We start from the raw sequence: 15,510 nt of genomic DNA on the forward strand, positions 1-15,510 counted from the left end.
GTTTTTCATTTTAGCCATTCTGACCGGTGTAAGATGGTATCTTAAAGTTGTCTTGATTTGCATTTCCCTGATTGCTAAGGAAGTTGAGCATGACCTTAAGTGGATGACTATCTTAAATGTCATCATGGAACCTTCATCCAGCAACTGATGGAAGATACAGATACCCACAGCCAAGCACTGGACTGAGCTCCCAAAGTCCAGTTGAAGAGAGGGAGGAGTGATAATATGAACAAAGTGGTCAAGAACTTGATGGGGCACCCACTGAAACAGCTGATCTGAGCAAATGGGAGTTCACTGACTCCAGTCTGACAGTGAGGGAACCAGCACAGGACCAAACTAGGCTCTCTGGATGTGGGTTACAGTTGTATGGCTGGGGCAGACTGAGGGGGGCAGTGATACCAGGATTTATCCCTACTGCTTGTACTGGCTTTTTGGAGCCCATTCTCTTTGGAGGGATACCTTTCTCAGCCTAGATATAGTGGGGAGGGCCTTGGTCCTGCCTCAAAGCAATGTGCTAGACTTTGTTGACTCCCCAGAGGAAGCCTTACCCCCTCTGAGGAGTGGATGGGGTGGGGGAGAAAGGTGGAGGAAGCGAGAGGAGGAGAGGGAACAAGAACTGGGGTTGGTATGTAAAATAAAAAAGATAGTTTTTTTAAATGAATGAATGAGTGAGTGAATGAATAAGTAGAGAACTCTTAGCTCATGATCTCCAAATTGTTTCTGTCTAATATTCTCAGGCTGACATTCACTGCTTGTGTTATCTCTGTTCTTCTCTGATCCCATTTGAGGCCAGAAGGAAACAGCCACTGTTATGGAATATTAGTTGGGGATGTGTTACTTTTGTTTATGCTGTGGAGTAGTTTTCAATGATGCAAAGATGAGTTGCATTCTTTTATGTTGTATTTGTCTGACTCTGTGAAGCTGTGTTACTTTACCTGCCTGAAACACCTGATTGTTCTAATAAAGAACTGAACAGCGGATAGATAGGTAGGAGAAGGAAACAGGCAGGGCTGGTGGGGAGAGAGAATAAATAGAGAAGAGAGAAGGAAGAGCAAGAAAAGGAGAGGAGGATGCTAGGGTCCAGCCATCCAGCATCACAGCAAACTCGTAATTAGAAGTAAGGAAATATATACAGAAATAGAAAAAGGTAAAAGCCCAAGAGGCATAAGGTAGCTTAAGAAAGCTGACTAGAAATAAGCAAAGCTAAGACCAGGCATTCATAAGTAAGAATCAGTCTTCTTGGGTATTTTTTTGGGAGCTGAGTGGTGAGCCCCCAAAGAGTAAAAGAGAAAAAGAAAAAAATAACTACAAGCCACTTCCAAACTAAATGGTCATTCCTGGCTATGTGGTGGTTTCTTGAAGACTTAAGGTAAACTCCTGCTTCTTAATTTCTCCTTATTCCACCTTATAGACGCAGGAATATGAGCCCCCCACCCCCAACACACGAAGGCTGAATATAGATATAGGGCCAAAGGCTTTGGATCACACCGACTGGGTCAGGTCACCTGACTTTCCTGAGTCCTTGTTGGCTCTTTGGAAGTAGAGGTGGTATTGTCTCCTTTGAAGGCCTGTCAGGAGAAGCTGTAGAATCACCAGATCCTCGTCTAGAATAAGATGCTCACAGACCTTCTTTCTCCTACAAAGCAGCCACGCACAGGGCTTCATGGAGAGGAAGGTCATTGTGCCTGTAGTCTGGCTTTTCTGAAAAGGGGCTAAGTAGTCTGATGTAACTTACAAAAGACCACAAAGAGACAGCACACGGCAGCCTTGAGCGCTGAAGCGTTCACTCCTGTGCTTTCTCGAGCAGCATTTTCATTAGCCTGATTATTATGATTATTTCTCAAGGAAAGCTAATGAATTGTTTGGGCTTATCTCCTGACCCATTTTAGGCTAATGGACAGTACATTTTCATTTGAACTGAACGGACTCCAAAGGGCTGCGAGGGCTGTGCACCCTACTTGCTTGCTGGTGCGTGTCTTAGGTTGGGCTCCAGCAGAAACAGACTCTCAGACAAGGATTTTAAGTAATTATTGGATCTGATCTGAGAGATGACAGTACTAGGGGTGGGGTGAGGTGGGGTGGGAAGTGGGTTAGTGACTGCACAAGATACCTTAGTCAGTAGCTGACTGTTATTACTGGCAATGGGGGGAACTTGTAGTCGGCAGTATAGAACCCAGGCCGTGGGTCACTCCACCAAGGACTGAGGAAGCTGGGTGTTTATTCTCTGACTCTGGTTGTTTATGGATTGAATGTTGTTCCTACAGATATCATCATCATCATCTGTTGAAAATAAGAGACAGATACACACCCAGGTGTTATGCCTCATTGCCAGGCATATGTGGCTACCTGGTCACACAGACTAAGGGACAGCCTGGAGTTCTACAGAGAGCCATGGGCTTCCCAGATCCCCAGAGGTCTCTCTACGTGGCCTTGGATGCTATAGTTTAACAACATATAAATAACCACGTAATTCATATAATTCTGGAGTCTGGAGAGGTGGGTTCCAGTAGTAGCCACTTTGGGAAACTTGTTTCTTCCCATGTCTGTAGGGCAAGCTTATCAAAGCCTGATCTCTTGTGTGATTAGAGTGTGGCTAGTGCCTTTCCAGAACTCTCCCTGTTCTCCTAACAGCCATGTGCTCTGCTAGAGTAACGCTCCTAGGCTCTGCTCCCACTGCTACTGCAGGCCCTCTGGGTTTCCATCTGGTGGCCTTTGTCACAACCATCTGATAAGCTTCAGGGGCTTGGAAGTTTTCTTTGCAGTACACTCAGCTGTGGTTTGGGCTCAGCCTCTCTGTTACTGTCTCTGGACAGGATTGCTAGACTGGGTTCATGGTCCAGTAAGACAAATGGGAAATCGTTTTCTGTTTTTGAGGTATTGACATCTCAGGGAAAACAGACACACTTTCATAGCAGCAAGTGGTGGCATTCCTTTATTTACCAAGTCCCACAACTTTTTCTCCTGGACATGTAATAATAATATGTTTTCAAGACTCTCTTGCAGCTAAGTGAGATCACATGACTCAGTTCTGACCAGTGGAATATAGGCAGAAGTGAAATCGGTTAGTTCTTAGAATAGCTCATAAATCTTTCTTATATTTTTCTCAAAACTTCATCTCATTTACTATCAGCTGCCTAAATGAAGAGAACTCCAGGCATGTAGAGCCACAATATAGAAAGAGCCTGGGTCCTTGAATGACTATATAGAACAGAAATCCCACTTCTCCAACTGACTTGTATTACATTGTGATGTGAGAAATAAAGTCTTCTGTACCATGACTCTGGGATTTGGGGTTTGCTTATTGTTGTTCTGCTTTGGTTGATACAGTACCCTGTAGGGAAGTGTTTTATGAACTGCCTTGGGAACTTCCTTAGAAGAAGGCTTCCTGCTAGGGGGAAGGTTCTGTTTCAACTCAGAGCTCACTGATGAAGACCAGAAGTTCTTTACCCAGGCAAGAGGAATGTGGATTTGGGGAGCCAGGCAGAGATGCATCTACATATATCACAATAATCACAGCTACATGACTTTTGTATTGTGTCTTGAGAGCAGAAAGAGCTCAGGGCTTCTGGGTAACTACCCAATTGTAGTTGAGAGCTGTGCATTGCAACACTCACAATGTGATACATTTCAAAGGTGCAGGTTGATATTCCAGGGACTGCTGAGGTCCCTGAATGGTGTTTTTCTTTCTGAGAGCCACCCTCCTTGCTTACTATTGGGACAGTTGATAGTAGGAGTGAGCTGTGTGTGTCTGGCAAAGACCAGAGGTGGAAGTTCTGACAGTGACTTCCCTCCTTCTCCTAGGGACTTGGGATGGAGAGTTTTTTCCCCCACAAGGTGCACTGGTGTGTGTCTTCTGAAGAAAGTAAAAGAAGACAGTTAAATCTCATGTTGCTCGGGTGGATGTTTCTAAAGAGTCAGACATGTTGCTAGGTGTCTATATTAACATGTTAGAGAAACACCTAGGAGAATTTTGAGAAGTGGCTCTGGTTTCCTTAAGGTTTCTATTCTAAGGTTCAGAAGTCAACTCTGGATGACTCAGGGAACAGAGGTGTAGGAGCTCTTCAAGTCTCTGGGGTGAAGAAGATGCAGAACAAAGGCAACTCTGGGGGCAAAGGAGAAAGAACGGGGGATAGGATGTTATAGTTGCTCTGTTTGAACTTTAATGTTCAGGAAAGGAAGCTAGTTACACAGAGTATGAGCTGCTCCAAGGTTTCTAGAGGGACAGACATACAGGTTCTTAAAGGCCAGGGATGAGAGACATCCTCAGGGAGGTTGTTATACTCTCCATACCGACTCCACCCTACATGACTATGCTGGTCACTGTGGCAACTGACCATTAACCTCCAGCTTTAGTGCCCCTCTGAGTGATGGCTCCAAGTCTGGGAGATGCAGAGGTGTTGTGCCCAGATAGGATAACACTCAGCTGGCTCGAACCTCCTAGCTGCTGAGGTCAGCTTCTGAGGTGGGAGCTGATAGAACCCTATTGCTTCTTCATTCTCTAGGGCTTTTTTATTTTTTAGTGTGACCACCTCTCAGATGTGTCTGTGTTTCATGTCTCCTAAAGTTAAGTAGTTTCAAGGAAACATTTGTACCCAGGTACAAAAGAGTGTCTTGAGCAGTGCTGAGAGTCCCTGCTCTTGTTTAGTGTTTGAGTAGCTGATATTATGTTAATGGTGGGACTGGGTAGTAGGAGCATGCTAGGAGGACATAGGTGACCAGATAGCTCCAAAGAATTAAAGGTAGCCATCTTGAAGAGCACTATCTACCAAGCTACCTGAGCTAAAAATCATGATTCGCTTTCTGAATGCATTGCAACTAAATTCCCATGATCTTGATGTTTGAGCAGGTTCTTTAAGCCTTCCCTGTCGGGACCTATGAGCCTGACATCTCTTTGTAAACAAACTCATTTTTTCCTATGGGTTTGAGTGTACTCCTTAGAGCAGAGGAAAATCACATCAGAACAAAAGTCTCCGTGGGGGGGCAGTATATATGGGCTGTTCGTGACATTTTACTCCATCTTTAAATGTCCATTAGTGTGAAACTCAATGGTTTATTAATCACACAAGGCATTCATAGACCTTCAATGCACGAGTCCCTGGAAGGAGGGATGGATACAAGGACGCATCTATCTGCTCTGCGCTCAAAGGAGTGCAGCAAAGGATAAAGCTATTAGATCACACGTGTGAGGTGTTGTGCAATGTGCAAGAACTTTTTGTGAATGTTGGATGGCCACTGACATTTAATCCAGTACCTTTTTGTTGAATGTCATGGTCATGAGTGGATTACAAAATTGAAGCTCAGAGAGGTTAAATGACTTTTCCAAGTTCACGCACAAAATCAATACACTATGCTTGAACTTGGATCTGCTGTCTAAACTTCTTGTCCTTGAAGGCAGGAAGATGTGCAGGTGACAGGAGGGACCGTGGGAATTTTAGAGAAGAAGAAGGAATGTGCCAACTGTGAATTAATGGAGGGGTCTTGATCATGACAGCGGTGTTGAGGAAGAGGAAGAACAATCCTCACTTCCCTGCGTCCTTTCTCAAGTTCTTCCCCGACTCTGTTACAGCAATAATTTCTCTACAATATAAATCTGCTTCTGGTCACTTTCAAGCTTAAAACCCTTCATTGGCTTCCCATTGTGTGGGCTCTGAAGACTGATGTCCCTGTGGTGTGAATTCATCTCTCAATGGCAACATGGGGACGAGGATGGTTGACTCCGCCAGGACTGGGATATCGCTGGCAGATGTGATGGAGAGGTAGACGGGGTGGAGATGAGTCCTGATAGGATAGAGGATCCAGTTCAGGAAAGGGGCAAGGAAAAGATGGGCAGGGAGGAAGGGGAGAGGCTGATGGCCTGAACTCCTAATGAAATCAAGGAGTGGCTAGCAGGGGATGGCTTGGGCGTGCAGGACAGATTGAGAAGAGTTAGGGGAGAGTACGATGTGGGCTCTGCCTTTGGAGGAGGCAGCTCCAGATAATGCTAAAGTGCGGCGAGTGGCTCTCCCAGGGAGTCACTGGGAGGATCATCTGCCTCTCTTCCCAAAGATGCCTGTGGTCCACCCTTCAACTGGTGAATGTCTCACCTTGCAAAGATCTGACAGAAGCAAGAGGGAAGAAGGAAGTTGGTTTTGAACATGCTTCCTTGTCAAATAAAAAAAACACATGACCCACAGAGAAGAGAGTGAGAAGTCCTAATACAGAATCAGGTAAGGGGCTGGGAGAAGGAAAAGGCCATCATGGCTGGTGTGTGGTGTAACATCATGAAAGTTAACTGTGGAAGTCAGAACTGGGCACATTCTTGCTCTTGGGTATTCTCTTTATATGGAGATTAATAGCCTTTGCCTATTTGTATTATAACATATATATTGAGATTATTTTTTTATTAAGTAAGAGCTTAAATTATCACTGGGGTGGCAGTGCAGAAGGTAAGTTGTTGACTGCAAAGCACAAGAACTTGCATCTGGAGTCTCAGAGCCCATGTAAAGCTGGGTATGGTAGCATCCTTCCATCCATCCATCTATCCACCTATCCGTTCATCCATCCACCCATCTATCTGTTCATCCGTCCATCCATCCATTCTTCCATCCTTCTTCCATCCATTTATCCATCCGTCTGTCCGTCCATCCATCCGTCAGTCCATACATTCATCTGTAATCTCAATATTCCTATGGGGAGATGGGAGGCAAGACTGGGAAAGTCCGGAAGCTCATGTGACAGCCAGTAAGAAGTGGGCAAGAGACCACGCTTTTATCTTGCCAAAAGCAATCTGAAGATTCAATGCACTTTCCATCAAAATTCCAACATGATTCTTTACAGACCTTGAAAGAATAGGACTCAACTTCATATGGAAAAACAAAAAAAATTCAAGATAGCTAAAACAATTCTGTACATTAAAAGAACTTCCAGAGGTCTCACCATCCCTGATTTCAAGCTCTACTAAAGAGTTATAGTAATAAAAAACACACAGTATTTTTGGCATAAAAAACAGACAGGTCCATCAATGAAATCAAGGGCCACAACCCAGAGGCAGGACAGCCCAGGGACCTAGAATAAAACTAAACATGACTGGCATAAAAGAAAAAAAAACAATGAAATGATTCCTCATGATATTCTGCTGTGCTTATGGATTATTGCCTAGCCCAGTGGTCATCAGAGAGGCTTCACCTAGCAACTGATGGAAACAGCTGCAGAGATCTCGGGGGAAATCGTGAGGAAGAGGGGAGGAAGGATTGTAGGAGTCAGAAGGGTTAAGGACACCACAAGAAAACCCACGGAATCAACTAATCTGGGTTCATAAGGGTTCACAGAGACTAAACATACAACCAGGGAGCCTGCATGGGACTGACCTAGGCCCTCTGCATGTATGTTACAGTTGTGTAGCTTGGTTTTCTTATGAGACTTTTCACAGTGGAAGCAGGGGGCGTGTCTGACTCTGGTGCTTGCTTTTGGGACCCTTTCCTCCTACTGGGTTGCTTCATGCATCCTTTATATGAGAGGTGTCTAGTCTCACTGTGGCTTGATATTCCATGTTTGGTTGACATCAGTGGGAGGCCTGCCCTTTTCTGAGGAGAAAGGGAGGAGGAGTGGGGAAGGGGAGGTCAGGAAAGGGACTGGGCAGAGAGAAAAGAGGAAAAACTTCAGTCAGGATGTAAAAACAAAAAACAAAGCAAAACAGAACAAAACCCTCCAATTATCTGTAACTCCAGCTTCAGAGGATCCCGCCCTCCCCCATGTTTTAAACAAGGTGAAAGATGAGAACCAACTACCAAGGTTGGCCTCCGATCTCCACATGTATGCCATAGCATGTGCGTATCCGTGCACACCCACCATACACTATACACATGGACACACACACAGATTTTTTTTTAAAAAAGCGTAAATGGATATAAGTCACAAAATTATGTGTATAATTTTCCTTATAACTGAATTTCTTGACCTGTTACGGAGTTATGTGTTGGGGGATCCCTTTGATGAGAGTCAACGGATTGGGCTTAATCCCATCCTAATGTGGTCACCGCTTCTCTCTGAGTGTGTCTCCCCATCTGTAAGGTCAGGGAGAGGAGAACACTGGCAGAATCAGCTGGTCTGGGCCCTGAATCAAAACTTCTGGTGTCCCGATTGAGGATGAGTTCCTCTCTGCTGCCCCGGGTTCTCTGGGAGCCTCCCTTGCTCCTTCTCCTCTGCTGCTCCTCTCTGCTGCCCCAGGTTCTCTGGGAGCCTCCCTTGCTCCCTCTCCTCCCCTTGATTTCACAATGGACAGTCATGCCTGGGGCAGGGCAGCAAGAGGGAGGCACTTGGGCCCCTCTGAAACTATCCATTGATGTCAAAGTGCGTTTTTGAATGTATAGTAGTGCTAGGAGTTTAAATTGCTGCCCCAATGAGAGTTTTCATGCTGGGGCTGTGCCTGGTGGTTTTAGATCTTATGGGTGGATATCTCAGGAAAAGCTCAGCAGACAGAACAGTAAAGTTATGAGCATGACATTTGTGTTGACTCTGTAGGACAGAACCAAGGGGTAGAGAAGAGCCTACTGAGCTCATTTCCTTGAGTGTATCACCTTCTCTGAGCCCCAGTTTTCTCACCAGTAAAAGGAAACACTACTTAAACTGTATTAAACAGATGTCAGGTGCCAAGAGTCTGGCACACAGTAGGTGCTCAACAAAATCCATGTTTGTCTTCCATCCCTTCCTTGGGAGTAGGCAGACAGCTCTCCTTCCTCAACCAGCAAGCCCCACTGTGCCTACAACTTTGGGTTTGTTTGTAGTAATTAGACATCAGTAGCCAATGACATCCATACCTACAGTGTTATCCGTTCCTCAAGCTGTGGCAGTTGATGGGCTTGGGTGGTAGATGACAGCTTGTTTATCCAGCGAGGCTGTGTGATATTCTGCCGAGTACGCATACAGAAAAGCCCATCTGTCTTGTCTTTTGTCTTCACCCCCACAAGAGCAGAAGGGAGGCTTTCCTCCCATCCTCCTGCCTGCTTCTCCTTCAGCATCCCTTGTTGGACCCCTGGTTGCCTTTGCCTGACTATGCCTGGGCTACCCCAGTCTTCCCACTGTGATGCCCTCAGAAATCTTCAGGCTGTCTGGACCACTCTCAAACTTCTAATCCTAACCTAGATTTCTTCCTATAGTTTCACAATAGACATAACCATTTAGTGTCCCCCCAGGCGCCACCTACACAGCATGCCACAGACAGAAATTACCTTCCTTCCCGTGCTCATTGCTTCTTTCCTGGTTCCAGCCATTGGTAAGTCTGGGCACTCATTCCCTGAACCCCAAACCCTACTGTCCACTCTAGGTGTCTTACATTCTTTCATTCACATCCTTCCAAAGTTCTTGTCCTTGTTCTCTTTAAGCTTTCTATCCTAGGTCGACAAGATGGCTCAGGGAATAAAGCACTTACCACCGAGTCTGATGACCAGCGTCCAATTTTTTGAGCCCACATGATGTAAACAGAAAATCATCTCCTGAAAGTTGTGCCCTCAATAGCACACCCCATCTTTCCTCCCAAATATATAAATGTAAAACAAAACAGAAAAAAAAGGAAAACCTCATAACCAACCTTCCACTTAGCTCCAGGCATGACCTCTCTGTAGACGGTCTCTTCTGTACTTCCCACCAACAATCTCCTCCTCCATCTGCAGGAGAGCAGACAAAGGGATGCTTCTAGAACACACCCAGAATGGTAGGTCTGAACAAGGTGGAGGAAGGAATTTATGTGATCCAGACAAATGAGCTCAGGGTTGTTGTCTTTTCCCTCCTTCTTTTAACTTTATTTTCTTCCTAGAAGATAGGAAGGCTACTCATGTTCATGGATGGGTAGAATTAATACTATGGAAATTGCTATATTACTGAAATAAATCTACATATTTAGGGTGACCCCTATAAAAATTCAAATAACATTATTCACAGGATTAGAAAAACAACCCTAAAATTTATATAGAAAGACAGAACTCCCTAAAGCTATTCCTACTAGATAAAGCAGGACTGGAAGTATCACAATGTCAGACTTCAAATTATATTACAAAGCCATAGTAACAAAAACTATATGATCCTGGCACAAAAGGAGATATTTAGGCCAATGGAACAAAACCCCTAAAAGAGAACACACACAATTAAACACCTATTTTTTTTAGATCAAACATTTATTGTTTTTTTTTCTTTTTTTTAATTTTTTAAAATTTTTTTTCAAACATTTATTGTTAATCATGCTGAATTTTTAAAAAGATTCTTTGGCATAAATATCTAATTTTTACCATTAATTAAAGACTAAAGCAAAATTTTACACTACTAGGATAGATGTACTTTTTTGGTGGGAAGCTTTTATTACTCTGTCATTTTTCTCAATATATTACTTTTATTGTTTAATTGGGAGTTTCACACATTGCATCTTGATTACATTCACTCCCAGCCTTCCCAGGTTCTCCCCTACCCTTGTGATCTCCTCCATAGGAAAAGAAAAGAAAAGAAAAAAAACCCAACCAAATCCAATTTATGTTGCCCATAAACTCACTGGAGCATGGTCAGACTCCCAGTGGCCAGCTCCTTAAAGAAAACTGAGGCCTTCCCCACCTCCACCCCTGTCAGAAGCCACCACCTGTGACGAGCTATACTTCAGGAATCCTGTCACAATTTTAAAGAGTTCTCTTCAATGGATTCCTGCCTGGAATGTTTCTTTTTTATGAGGGGGGAGGAAGTGTAGGAGGGGGAAAGAAGTTGTCACGGAAGCTTTCTATGTCTCTCATTCTCAACTGTGTAAACACCTAAATTTTTGACAAGGCTGCTAAAAACATACACTGGAAAAAAGATAGCCTCTTTAGCAAATGGTGCTGAGAAAATTGGATTTCTACATGCAGAAGAATGCAATTAGGTCTATATTCCTGCACAAAAATCATCTCAAAATGGGTCAAAGACCTTGATATAAGAGCTGAAACCTTGAAACTGCCAAAGAAAACATAGGCAAACCACTTCAAGATACAGACATAAGGGCTGGCGAGATGGCTCAGTGGTTAGGAGCCTATACTGCTCCTGTGGAGGACCCAGGTTTGATTTTCAGAACCCAAGTATACCTCTAGACTCTGTGGGCACCTTCACTCACGGGTATACACTCATGCATATGCACACACAAGCATGCATACACTAGCACACATGGGCACATACATTGTACACAGGCACATACACAGGCACACACTTGCACATACAGTCACAGATACATGCATATACACATGCATACCCACACAAACTTAAAACGAATCTTTTAAAAGATGATATAGATATGGCAAAGATTTTCTGGACAGGACTCTGAACAGGAAATAATCCCAATAATTGACAAATTGGATTACATGGAATTAAAAGGCTTCTGCACATGTTTCATAATTTGATTTTCCTTTGCAGTGAATAATATTACATTGTGAAAATACACCATACTTTTCTTATCTGTTCATCTGTTGATGAACAACTAAGATGTTTCTCTCTCTTGGCTATTGTGGATAAAACATCAGCCAACATGGATGAGCCAGTATCTCTGTAGTAGGACATGGAGTTCTTTAGGAACATGCTCAGGAGTGGTACAGCTGGATCATATGATAGGTTCGTTTCTAGCTTTTTGAGGAACTTCCACACTGATTTCCTAGTAGTTGCACAAGTTTTCACTCCTATCAACAGTGAATAAATGTTACTCTTTCCTTACACTCATACACCCATACTACTTTATCCATTCTTCGATTGAGGGGCATCTAGTTAGTTTCCATGTTCTGGCTATTACAAATAATGCTGCTATGAATATTGTTGAACAAATGTCTTTGAGGTATGATTGAGCATCTTTTAGGTATAAGCCCAAAAGTGGTATTGCTGGATCCTGAGGTAGGTTGATTCCCAATTTTCTGAGAAACCTCTATACTGATTACCAAAGTGGTGTACAAGTTTACATTCATGCCAGCAATGGATAAGTGTTCCCCTTACTCCACATCCTCTCCAGCATAAGCTATCATTGGTATTTTTGATCTTAGCCATTCTGACAGGTGTAAGATGGTATCTCAGAGTTGTTTTGATTTACATTTCCCTGATGGCTAAGGATGTTGAACGTTTCCTTAAGTGTCTTTCTGCTATTTGAGATTCAGGATATTGAGTCTATAGTTCATGATCCTAGAGAAGCTAAGTAACAAGGTGGACCCTAAGAAAAACATACATAGATCCACCTGGAAAATCGAAATAGACAAGATCACTTGACAAAATTGGGAACATAGGGGTGAGGGGAGAAGGGAGAGTAGAAGAGGAAGAAAAGGGGAGAAGGGGAGGTATGAGGAGAACTTGAGGGAATGGAATAGTAGAGATGGAGGAAGGACAGAGATGAGAGCAAGGAAAGAGCTATCTTGATTGAGGTAGCCACTATGGGGCTAGCAAGAAGCCTAACTCTAGAAAAATTCTCAGGTATCCACAAGGATGACCCTATCCACAAGCAATCATGGAGAGGGTGCCCAAACTGGCCTTGCCCTGTAGTCAGACTGATGACTATCTTAAATATCACTATAGAACCTTCATCCAGCAACTGATGGAAATAGAGGCAGAGACCTGCATTGGAGCACTGGACTTAGTTCCTAAAGTCCAGTTGAAGGAGGAGTGAGAATATGAGCAAAGATGTCAAGACCACAATGGTTATACCCATTGAAACAGTCTACCTCAGCTAATGGGAGGTCACCAATACCAGCCGGATTGGGAAGGAACCAGCATAGATCCAAATTAGACCCTCTGCTTGTGGGTGACAGTTGTATGGTTGGGGCAGATTGTGGGTCCACTGGCAGTGGCACCAGGATTTATCCCTACAGCTTGTATTGGCCTTTTGGGAACCTATTCTCTTTGGATGGATACCTTGCTCAGCCTAGATATAGTAGGGAGGGCCTTGGATCTTCCCCAAAGCAAAGTGTCTCACCCTCTCTGAGGAGTGGATGGGGGTGGGGTGGTGGGATAAGTGAAGTAATGGGAGGAGAGGGAGTGGGAACTTAGATTGGTATGTATACTGAAAAAGAGGTAGTTTATTTTCTTTTTTTAAAAAAATAAAAATAATAATAAAAAGAAAGTGCTGTATTTTCTCCAATGTGTATTGTTGGTCTGTCTGCCAAAACTTATGTAGCTATAGGGGTATAGGATTCTATCTGGGTCCTCAATTCTATCCCATTGTCCTTTTTATGCCAGTACTGTGCTGTTTTTATTACCAGAGCTCTGTGGTATAACTTGAAATCGGGAATGGTGATTCCTCTGGGAGTGCTTTCTTGTTCAGGATAGTCTTTTGTGTTTCAATACAAATGTTGAGATCAATTTTTCAATTTTTGTGAAAAATTGGATTGGAATTTTGATGACTGAATTTGCATCCCCAGCTTCCTTTGCTTTTGATAGGATAGGCATGCCCACAATATTAACCCCACCAACCCATGAGTATGGAAGGTTTTTCCATCTTCTGGAATCTTCTTTAATTTATTTCTTCAGTATATTAAAAATTTTTATTGTATGAGGCTTTCAAATGCTTGGCTAGATTTATTCCAGGAGTTTTGGGGAGGCTGTTATGAATCGGATTGTTTCCCTGGTTCTTTCTCTGCATATTTATCATTGGTGTCTAAGAAGGCTAACTCTGTAGGCAGGTTGATGGGGCTTGAAATAAGCATTCTGAGGGAGGTAACAGACCTGGAAAAGCTAATGCTTCATGTTTTTTTCCTATGTGTATGCTGGTTCTGGATCTTAAATATGCATATTTAAACTGGAGTATCCCCCGAAGACAGAAAACTAGTGAGGAACTGGCGAGGGGGATTTCAAGGAAAGTAGAGCAGAGTACAACCCAGGAGACATGAAGGGGGAAAGGGGATAATAAGCTAGGAAAAAGGTAAATAGGGTGGGTCATGGAGGGCAGGGTGAGCAGGGGTCACGACACTAAAGGCCTTTGGACATTCCATATGGAAATCTATGACTAAAGAACTTCCTAACACACACATACAGATACAGACACACACACACACACACACACACACACACACACACACACACACACACACACGGAGTTTAAAGGGAGTTGCCTTACAAGGAGGGAACAATGCCTTCCTAAGACACCATAGATAATCAAATAACAATTCAGGGCCAGTATTGATTACCTCCTTTTGAATTGTTAGTCAGTGGAGTCTCACAGACCCCTTCCAAGTCTTCAAGTCAATTGCCACTGATTTTGGTTACCCTCCAGAACTTGATGGTAATTCACTGTTATTGAAAACACCACACACCTAAGTTATAGAACATGGGGAAATCAAGCTGGAGCATTATTCTTCATAGTGCTGGAAAGTTCCATTTAGGACCGGAGGAGAAAAGCCATCAACAATCTTACTGAGCTGTGAACCCTGTGAGTTACAATAATGACTGACCCAGTAAAACTTATTCATTGGTACAACAGGGAGCTTATGGCCACGATCAACCACTTTCTGATTGGATTTATTTAGTCCACTCCCCACAAAGAGACCTTTGCTTGGTACTTGGTCAAGAATCTGCTGCTGGCTAGGTCATAGGCCCTAGGTAAGAATCTAGTACTATTATTCTACTAAAAGAACATAGCAATAAACTGCCCAATAGCTTCTCAACTTTATGCCCATAGATTAGTGCATCTCTCAGTCCTCATCAGGGACACTTCTTGTTGTAGTAGATGGTGATGAACACAGAGACCCAGAGCCGGTCACTGTGTGGAGAATAAGAGACTGTGGAGCGCTCAGCTCTAAATGGGACATCGTTATCATACCTCCCCCCCAAGGACTAGGGACCATCATGAAAAAGGAAAGAGAAAGATTGAAAGAGAGAGAGAGAGAGAGAGAGAGAGAGAGAGAGAGAGAGAGAGAGAGAGAGAGAACAGGAAGTTGGGAGGACAGAGGAGAGAAACTGATAGGTGAGGGAGTGTAGGGTAGATTTGACCCAAATACATTACACACATGTGCAAATATTAAAATATTGGAAAAGGAAACAAGCATCAAAGTGAAGAAAATGCCCAAAAAAATGGTAAAAATAAAAACTAGCCAACTACACATCAGACAGGAGATGTGCGGCCAGCAGGATCTAAAGACCACACGATTAAAGAAACCTCTGAATTACCCAGTCAATAAATGCACTGATGAACTGGATAGGCCATTCTCAAAAGAAATACAAATGAGCAATAACTACTTTAAAAAATGTTCTGCACCCTTAGCCACTAGGGAAATGAAAATCAGATTCGCCTTGAAATTCTATCTCATCCCAGTCAGAATGGTATCCATCAAGGAAACAAACGAGAAAAAAAAATGCTGGTTAGGATATGAGGAAAGAGGAGTTCCCATTCACTGGTCGTGGAAAAGTAAATGTGTGAAGCTGTGCAAATAATAAGGGCTGGAGAGACGGACCAGTGGTTTAAAATCAAAACAAAACTCTGAAAATAGGGGTTGGGGATTTAGTTCAGTGGTAGAACTCTTGCGTAGCGAGTGCAAGGCTGCGGGTGGTGCAGGCCTT

The sequence above is a fragment of the Microtus ochrogaster genome, linkage group LG8, assembly GCF_000317375.1.
Source record: "Microtus ochrogaster isolate Prairie Vole_2 linkage group LG8, MicOch1.0, whole genome shotgun sequence".
In the NCBI taxonomy this organism is placed as follows: domain Eukaryota; kingdom Metazoa; phylum Chordata; class Mammalia; order Rodentia; family Cricetidae; genus Microtus; species Microtus ochrogaster.